Here is a 10305-nt window from a genome sequence, read left to right on the forward strand (position 1 = left end):
CGGCTTATATTTTATTCATTTTCCATTACATTGTTAAATGATCAGATTCCTACAGTATTTGGAATCAAAATGAATTTTGTCATTTTCACGTGTAAAATTGACATTAAATGGCAAATGATGTCCTAGCACCCCATTTTTCTGAGGAACCACCGCTGGCGCACCCCTCCTTTTAAAAATGTCTGGATCCGTCCATATTTGTCGATCGGGTGATCTCGGATTTTATATTATCAATAAATGCATATGTAAACACTATTATAATTCAAGAATGTCTTAGATACTTAAGTTCTTATTTACTACTTTTTAAGTTCCTTGATTATTTCAGGACCACCACAATTCGATTAGTTTAGTTTAAACATATTTTGTTTGTTCAAAAACAAAATTGATTGGACAAAAGTAAATCATATATATTTAGTCCTTTCCTAAATACAATATACACATATAGAATAAGAGAGCATGCTTTAACAATATTTGAACTATACACTACTGTAATGAGTGTAACTAAAAGTCAACTGGAGAGAAAATCAGTTTGGGGAAATGGGTGTGATGGTGACGATCTATAATACAGCAAAACATACAAAAAATATCAGCTTGATTTACAAATCATACAAGAAGAAATCTTTTTGACCCTTTTATACACTGAAAAACCTGCTGAAAATGCAAATGTTTTCTTCGTATGCTAATTCAGGGCTTCCAAATAGTAAAATGTTTGCATTAAGTGGATAAGTATCACAGAGCTAGTTACATTTATCTTTGGACTATACATATAAAGGATAATGAAAGAGGTAGTTGTCAACATCTTCCATGTTAGTACCACATCTACATAGCGGGTCTGTGATGATATTTTACTCAATGCAGGTCATAATTCAGAAACAATGCAGAATATCTTGGTTGGATTATCAGTATATTTAGCTTTCTAGGCACGTATGAAAAATATTTTGGTACAATGGATCGGTCCTTATTCCTAGTTAAAACCTACTTAAATTTGAATACTGAAACACTCTTTCTTATTGTACTGTCGAGATTGTTCCATTCCTTAATAGTAGCTGAGAGGAAGGATTCCCTTGTAACAGACAATCAACAATACGGCAATAAAAGGTCCTCTCCGTTTCGCAATGGATAGTTGGAAACAGATTGTACATTAGGTAGAACAAGATTACACAAATACTCAGGGGCATGCTTTTGTTCGATATTATAGAGCATTTGTAATTTTCTGCGTTTTCGACGTTCTTCTTGTGTCGCCCAATTTACTTCTTCATGTTTTCAATTTTTGCAAACACCGGTAACACAGTTGCCGCCTCCGTTTGGATTTGTTCTAATTTCAGTGAGTGAAGCATTACAGTTGTCCCATACTTCAGGGGCATATTCTAACAATTCTATTTTAGGCTTTCCATACCACAATTACGTTAATGCAATATGCCATAGCATGCCAAAATAGAGACAAAAATCGTACCGTGCTAGACTTGCCGGGGGGGGGGGTTCTGTAACAAGGTTATATAACGTCGCTACACTGAGATTTAAGTCATCGCCATAAAACCTTTAAGGTCGTCATCAAGAAGTCATCATGAACTCGTGGATGCACCATGAGAACCGATTTGTCCGTCGTGTCATAGTTTTTCTTGCCTCTTTTGTCTAACCCGGACGTAACATTTTAAGCAACTCGATGGGTGCTTCTAGAAAAGAGGACACTTACCGTACCCGAGCATCTGGTCCATGCTCCCGATTTTTTTGTGGAGTCCGGGTTGTTTATTTACTTTTATTTCTATATGCGTGTTATCTCTTATTCTTTGTTATGTTTTTTTTTGTATAGTCTTTATGGATTATATTCCTTTTGATTAACGTTCTAATCCTGGATCCATCGATTGCCATTCCGTATACATAGTTTAACTGGAGAGGTACGAAAATAAAATAAGTATAGGTATGGAGTTATATAAAAGTATAAAATTGTTATACAAAAATACATGACAAATATGTAGTCGAACCAGCAGACAAAGCCCAAAACAACATTGTTTTTGTCAGCAAAACTTTTTGCATCCAATGTTTATTATCAGAGGTAGACGTAGAAAATAATAGCAGTGATAAGACCTATACTGCTACCACACTCTCCAAAGAAGAGATTGTGGAAAACCATAAATCTGTGCTATCCTCTTTTGGTCTCTCTACCAAAGACAATGATTGTGATTTACCGTCTATGTACTGGATTCCTAAACTCCAGAAGAATCCATACAAACACACGTTTCAAAGCTGGATCTGCAAAATGTACCACCAAACCTCTTTCAAAACTTTTAACTTCTATACTCACAACTGTCAAAGAGGGTCTACAGTCCTACCACAATACTTGATACTTCCGTAGTGGTATTAATTCAATGTGGATTTTGAAAAATTCTAAAGATCTTTTGGAGACAATCAGTTCAAGACTATTATCTGAATATAATAGCATTAAAACCTATGATTTTTCAACACTGTATACTTCTATTCCTCATACTCAGTCAAAATTCCGACTTAAAAACATTATACATCGTTGTTTTTCCAAAAAAGATGGTACACCTAGATACAAATATATATTTCTTGGAAGAAATTCCTCATACTTTGTAAGAAATAATTCCAAATCATCTTCCAAATATACAGAGGAAGATGTTAACAAAATGCTGGAATTTTTAATCGACAACATATTTGTCCAGTGTAATGGACCTGTTTTTCAACAAACGGTCGGCATTCCAATGGGAACAAATTGTGCTCCTTTACTTGCTGACCTTTTCCTTCACTCTTATGAGGCTGACTTTATAGCTGATCTGATCCGAAAGAAAGAATATCGTTTATCTAGATCCTTTAATCTCAGTTTCCGCTATATATATATATATATATATATGACGTATTATCTTTAAGCAATCCTAAATTCGGGGATTTGATACATCGCATCTACCCAAAAGAACTTGAGATAAACGATACTACAGACATTGAGAAGTCGACCTCGTATCTTAACCTACACATAGAAATCGATGGTAAAGGCAAATTATTGATCAAACTTTATGACAAACGTGGTGACTTTATGGTGTATCCATCTGCACCATGAAAACTGATTTATTCAACGGGTCATAGTTTTCCTTTCCTCGTTTGTCTACCCCGGACTTGACTTTTCATGAGCAACTCGGCGGGTGTTTCTAGAAAAACAGAGGACGTTTACCCTACCGGTGCACCTGGTCCATGCTCCCAGTTTTTTGTGGAGTTCCGAGTTGCTCATTTGCTTTTGTTACTTTGTATGTATGATTTTACTTACTTTATGTTCTTTATTGTGTATGTCTGATCTTTGTCCCTGGATTACATTCTTTTGATTACCGCTATAACCTTGGTTCCCTTGATTACTCTTATATAATAAAGGTCCTGAAATCAATGAGGACCTCCTTAGATCATTTTGACTGTGCCTCATATGCATACATGTCTTCATTCAAAAATGATTCAGCCGAGCAACTGTACTGAAATAGGTGAATCTCGTCTTGGTTCGTGTTTGTTGTTAATTGTCGTTGCCATTACCGTTTCTGGTTTTCTTTTCCTTGTTTGTACCTTGGATTATGCATGCATGTCATCATTTGAATTTTCTTAACCAATTAATTCATGGACATTATTATTCTTCTTGACTAATACGAAACAAAGTCGGATTGCTTTTAACTAAATTTGGATGGTATCCTATTTTTGTGTGAATCACACAGACATAAAACGTGGTAATATTTCATTATTATTTTCTAAAACACAGACTTAGTAACCAGTTGAATCTTCCTTTTTCTTCTGAGTCCTCATATTCTAGCTAATACATGTAATTATATTACACCTAAATGCAATCATATTAAGTACCAGTCCATATAAAATTCAGACACTGTCAATATTTAAGTGATTCATAGTGAAGAATGGGTAATGTGGTCTGTAACTGATTCTGAATAAGAAATAAAGGTGAATTCAGTGGGTTTTTGACATGCATGAATCACCTCCTGTCTGATTTTTATATGGACAGGTCCTTAAAAATCAATCCATTTATTTTTGCAGTTTTTTGTTTCTATTTTGAAAACTGTAACAGTAAGATTTGATTGTTGCAATACTGCAAAATGACCACAGATAGAGGCTTAAATCTTACTACTAAACGAAACATATTAAAATGTGTTTTAAGTTGATGAAATGTTCTAGCTTCTCTCGTGAAAACAGTAACAGAGAGAATTATTGTTTTTATTGAATAAAATGAAACATATGATTAAACCTACAAAAGTCTTCATTGGGCTAATGTTGTAATTTATAAAAAAAAATCCGTTGAAACTTCTAGAAGTTTTTGCAATTGAGAAGTACAAATGTATTTCATTTGTTTCCTGCTTGTATTTCGAAAAAAAAAAACACAATAGAAATTGAAAGAAAACTGAATTGACAAAAGGGTTATGTTAAACTTTTACTTGGTACGTTGACTTCTTTTCATGCAGTTTACTTCATTGAAGGTTCATGCAAATTACAGGGACTTGCTCCAGCTATCAAATTATGCAGCCCGACTAGTACTCAAACCTTTTGTGATTTTGCTATGTTTTACATGAAAACCCATAAGTATGTCCAATTAATCTGAATAATAACAAAGTCTCCTTTAAAGAACTGTTGCTTTCTAAATAAAGCCATTCAAGCTCTCAGGGACCTATAATTCTACCCGCGTCACCAACATTGAATCTAGCCACTTGACTGTGTCCATTCGTCACACATACGGGGCAACTACTTTATGTGATATGTCACTCAAAAAGCATTTATTCAATAACATGGAAACTTTGTGCTGTGTTTATATACATATTGAAGATGTGCACCTGCTAAAACGGAGAAATTTGACGAATAAATTAGATGAACTTGGTTATTTTTCATCACTGGATGTTGTGGATATTTCTTTAATAGTATTGAAACATGGCACAGTATTTATATATATACTGGTATTAATGCAACTCCAATCATGGAACATTTTAAAAAATGTGTTTATTTTTACACTTAAGCATGATGAACTTGGCTATACATTGTGAAGGGTACCAATTGCTGTAATTTGTAATGCAAAAAGAATTTACCCTATATTACTGAAACTTTTCACAGTATTTATATAGATATTTAAGATGCACCTTCAGTAATTTAACTTGCTTAGTGTTAATATAAATATACTGAAGATACCTATCATATGTGTTGACAAATGTACTTGGTGACAAAGGCTCATGCAGACATGTATGGGTCTTGTTACATTAAAAAGTTACTTCTCCTCTAATCTACTGCACTTCTTTTTTGAGAAAAAAAAAAGATGGCAAATCAAGACAGTTGACACACTGGAAGAAGTTTGGTATGTGTGTGTGTGTGTGTTAAAGAGAATTTAGTATATGCTACCTAGAGGCCTTTATGTTACAGATCAGAGGGCATTACAATGAATATCAACTAGGATAAAATACTGGTCATCTTAATTTGATCAATCATTATTCATTGAGATGGTTTTTCTTCTAGATAACATCTGTTTTTTTGTTTTAAATGACAAGTCAGTCACAAATGAATGAAATTAATTTTTTATCAAAACATTTCATATAAAAGCACAATGGAAATTTTAACAAGTATGTGCACATGAAAAATAAATAGAGAACATAAAAACAATGAAGCTAGGCAAATAACAATAATTAATATTTGATAATACAAGCCCACTTTCAACAGAAAAATCACTCAACTATAGAAATTTATCATGGGACATTTTTATCTGCTGTGTGTTAAATATAATTAGAAAAGAAATTAAGACACCTTTAAACAGATCTTCATCGAAAAGATCATTGCATATGACTACAAGTATTAAAAATATCTTTTTATCAATTACTAACAAATGGTAGTGGAATTTATTCTTTTAAAAAGAAAAAAAACATAAACTTTGAATTTATTAACAATGCAATAATGAGATTTCATTCATTCCACAGAGCAGTAATTAAAATATAAGTAACATCTACAATTAAAATGTTATCAATTCAGACACAAAAATAATAATCACAGCTTTTTAGATGTATTTTGAAGAAATTCATATTTGTACTTAGACCATTTTCATTAATATTCAATTTTGTTTTCTAGAATTGATGAAATAGGTCAATACCCTGTCCCAACACAACACAATATGAGTTCTGGTTTGGTTTCTAAGAATCTACATTAATGATTCTGAAATGAGAAACATTTCTTCGTACAACTATAAAAGTAAACGCCAGTAAGTTTACATGAAATAGAATTGTGTATTAACTACAGTAAAACCTAAAAAAGTAAAAAAAATTAACCCCCAATAATCCCAAAACCTGTCTAAACTGACCCCTGAATAACCCCCAAACCTGTCTAAGTCATACACTTTTTAGAAGTAATTTAGTACAGTTTATGTGTCAATTAACAGCTTTTTAAACCTAAGTAAATCTAACAACTGTCTTGACCACGCAGATATATCAAAGTCCAAAAAATGGTTCCGTTGAGATAGGTTACCACACAGATATATCAAAAGTCCAAAAACAGTTCCCTAGAGATAGGTTACCACACAGATATATCAAAGTCCAGAAATGGTTCCGTTGAGATAGGTTACCACATAGATATATCAAAGTCCACAAACGGTTTTGGTTGAGATAGGTTACACTGAATTACAATTTTGTCTTTATAAACCAAATTGAGATTTTGGTACAAGAGATCATTATGCATAAAGCAGTAATTCAGAAAATTTTAAAGTTTTATGATGCAATTAATAGAATTAAATTGTGAACTTTCCAAGTACTAATAACTATAAGGATGATAAATACCGAAACTTACTAATATAAAAACTACAAGTTACTACCACTCTATGGTACTTTTTTTTCTATAACAATATTTTTGTCGTTGAATCATGCGGAGGGAAATGGTTTTGGTACATACCAACATATAAGCTTGATTCCTTTGGTTAAAATACAAATACTTTTAATTAACCAACAAGATTTGAATATGTCTACCAAAGAACAATACCATTACTCAAACGAGGAATTATTTGAATATGGACCTATTTTATTTCTTAGAATATGGAATAGGAAATTATAATCAAACCCACATCCACTAAAGAGGACCCATATGACTAAGGGGTTAGTAAAGTTTTGTTTATATTTGTTTGCAAGCATTAAATGATGTACACATTTAGTAGTAGTGCATTTTGTGAGAATCTATGAATGTGGTCACAAGTGAGTGGATAGGAAAAGAAAAAAAATACATACACCACCTTTTTCTTAAAAAAAAAAAACATCTTACAAATATATAAGGATGAATTCTGAATAAAGGAATGTTTGGAATAAATCTGTACAGATCATAAAATATTTACTTGTAAAACTCAAAGAGACAACAGATGCTTTCAAGTATTACTAATTCTAAATTTAACTTTACTATTGGTTTGCCAAATGCACCATCATCAACCAAATTTATATTCAAAGATTAACCATTCCAACAAAAAGTCAGGTTTTTGTTCACTTGATACCATAAAAATTGTAATAGTTTTAAAACTGCGACTTTTTTTGTATTTTTCAAACATTGCACAATGAACCAGTTGGAATTTCAATATCACCATTTTGTTAATGTAGTAGCTTAAATAGCAACATTTCTAAATTTACTTTCAAGAGTGAAAGGTCCTAGACTTTTGCATCCTAAATTAAAGGTCCATCAGTAAAACTGAAAGGTCTTCAATAAAAGTAAATGTAAAGTCTAATTGGTCCAGGGCCTTCATCAATGAAATTTCATTGGCCTTGCATTAGAAATTGAGAGTCCTGGACCTGGAACCAGAGCCAACTTGAATCCTTGTCTACCGTACAAGATAAATATGTTAATAATTGTGATACCAGTTATGTTATATACACTTACAGTTGTAAGCAAAAACACATTATAGCAACAACAATAAAAAACTAAAATATATCACCTGAACATGAGAGAGTAAAAATGGTCATAATCTGTTTAAAGTAATATGAAATGAGTTTTGGGTTGCAAAAAGTCTTTTTTTAAGTAACAGTCTTTATAAAATCAGACAGGAGGTGATTCATGGATGTCAAAAACCCACCTAAAATCAGACAGGAAGTTATTAATGCATGTCAAAAACCCACCTAAAATCAGACAGGAGGTGATTCATGCATATCGAAAACCCACCTAAAATCAGACAGGAGGTGATTCATGCATGTCAAAAACCCACCAAATTAACTTTCTTCACAGAAACATTTACCGTAAATACCACATATCTAGTCTTATTTTTTTTCATTTGGTTGTTCCGCTTTTGAGATAAAAATTATATAGATTGTATATGAAATTGGCACTTTTTTGGTTTGCCAATCAGCATTTCCTTACTAAAAAAATAACAATGCACATACTCAAAATGTTTCCTAATGATTTAAAAAAGGAGGTCATTGACTATACTTGCAAAACTATCCAGAAAACATTATATAAAAGAATCATGGTTACATTTTTCTCATAAAATACATATATTCCTGTACAGATGTATTAAGCAATACAATGAAGTATAAAGCCACAAAAAATATTTTGGTTAACAGAAAATTATATTTTGATGTTTCATATTACTTTAATTATGATCTATATTTACAATTAAAATATAATTAATATACATCAAACATTTCAATGAGGGTGAGAAGAACATAGAAAGCTTGGGCAAACATGTCCATGTGGACAATAAAAACCAAAGTTTCTACTAAGTATGTGACATATACATATAAACATACAATTTCCACAAGGAAACAAATGGATAGAGAAACAACGTCACTCTAAAAACTCAAAGAATCTTTAAGTGTAAGTTTTTGTAAGATTCAGGGAAAGTGGGAAAAAACCGAAACATGCATGTCAAAAACTCGACAACCTGACAATTTAATTTCACTCTAAGCTGCTTTCTCTGTTTAAAAAGGCCATCATTTGGTCACTGCTTCACTGGATTTGCTCAGAAATTTTTTGATAGATTGTTAGAAAAATTAAGTTTTTTACTGAGTTATCTGCATTGAAATGTTCATTTTCAGTGCATTTCAATGATATCAAAACTCAATTTACCAACTTATGGAGAATCTCCTCCTACCAGTAATTCCTTGATTCAGATGGTGCAAATAGTCTAATTACACTTTCAAAGTGGTGGGTTTTTTCATTCCACGTTTTATCCACTGCCTGATTCTTACAGAGACTGACATTTAAATATGAAAAATACAATAATTAAATACAAACATGTACATACTGTATAAAAATATTAAGTATATCTTACATATTATAACACACATGTAATATGTTAAAGGACACACTTACAGCCAGGGAAGTCCAATAAAAAGCTAGAGCACTTATGAAATGGAAAAAAAAATTGTTTAATTTTAATGTCCAGAATGGTTTGTTTATCAAAATGCAAAACAACTCATGAACTTACAGTAAACCCTTACACCAATAATGGCTGAATCATGCAGCATCTTGATTACCAGATCTTTTTTTCACTGTTTAAGCAGATAGGCATTTGCATCAGGTGACCAGTTGAGTCACATGGGTTATAGATACCTCATTTGAATGCAAATGTTTGAACTTTAACACAGATGAACAGTTGTGTTATTGGAAGTCTTGCATATTCCTTACTGGTCGAGATATCAGCAATATAATAACATATAGGTTAATTATTAATAAAATTAAATGTAATTTAAGTACCATTCTATGTAAGAATCAGGCAAAGAGTGGCACATCAAAATTCTCGATTTGGTCTTTTTTGCCTCAAACATATTCAAATACATCTAGAAAACAACTATAAAGCAATTTAAATTTATCCTGAAGCATTGGTGACGTAGATATTTTTTGACTGCTTATTTAAGAAAAAATTCAGGAAAATTTTCCCGCCATTGTTTCATAGTGCATATCAACTAAATTTGACGTATCAATATCTTAAAAAGGCAAGTTAACAAACACTTGGACAGTAACTTCTTGAGTTTATGAGGTATAAATACTTGGATAATGTAATAAAATATCTGTATTTTTTCTTCATGTGCCACACCTTATACACATTTTGCCTGATTCTTAGACGGAGGGGTACTTAAGTACAAATGGCTCGGTTCCTCATAGGCAAAGCCTAAATCATTAAACATGTATAGATTATTGTTACGAAGACTTTTGTTCTCTATTAACATTGTCTTTATTCAAACAATGTAAAGTAAGAGTATACATAACTCAGCAAATGACAATAACATGTAAATAGAACTGAAACATCAGTTTTGTGACATCACAACATCAACAAAAATAAAGCAAGTCTATGAAAATGCAAGTGAATGAAGG

Source organism: Perna viridis, chromosome 8, assembly GCF_037379345.1.
Source record: "Perna viridis isolate PV_CMFRI_1.1 ecotype Kerala chromosome 8, ASM3737934v1, whole genome shotgun sequence".
Taxonomy (NCBI): domain Eukaryota; kingdom Metazoa; phylum Mollusca; class Bivalvia; order Mytilida; family Mytilidae; genus Perna; species Perna viridis.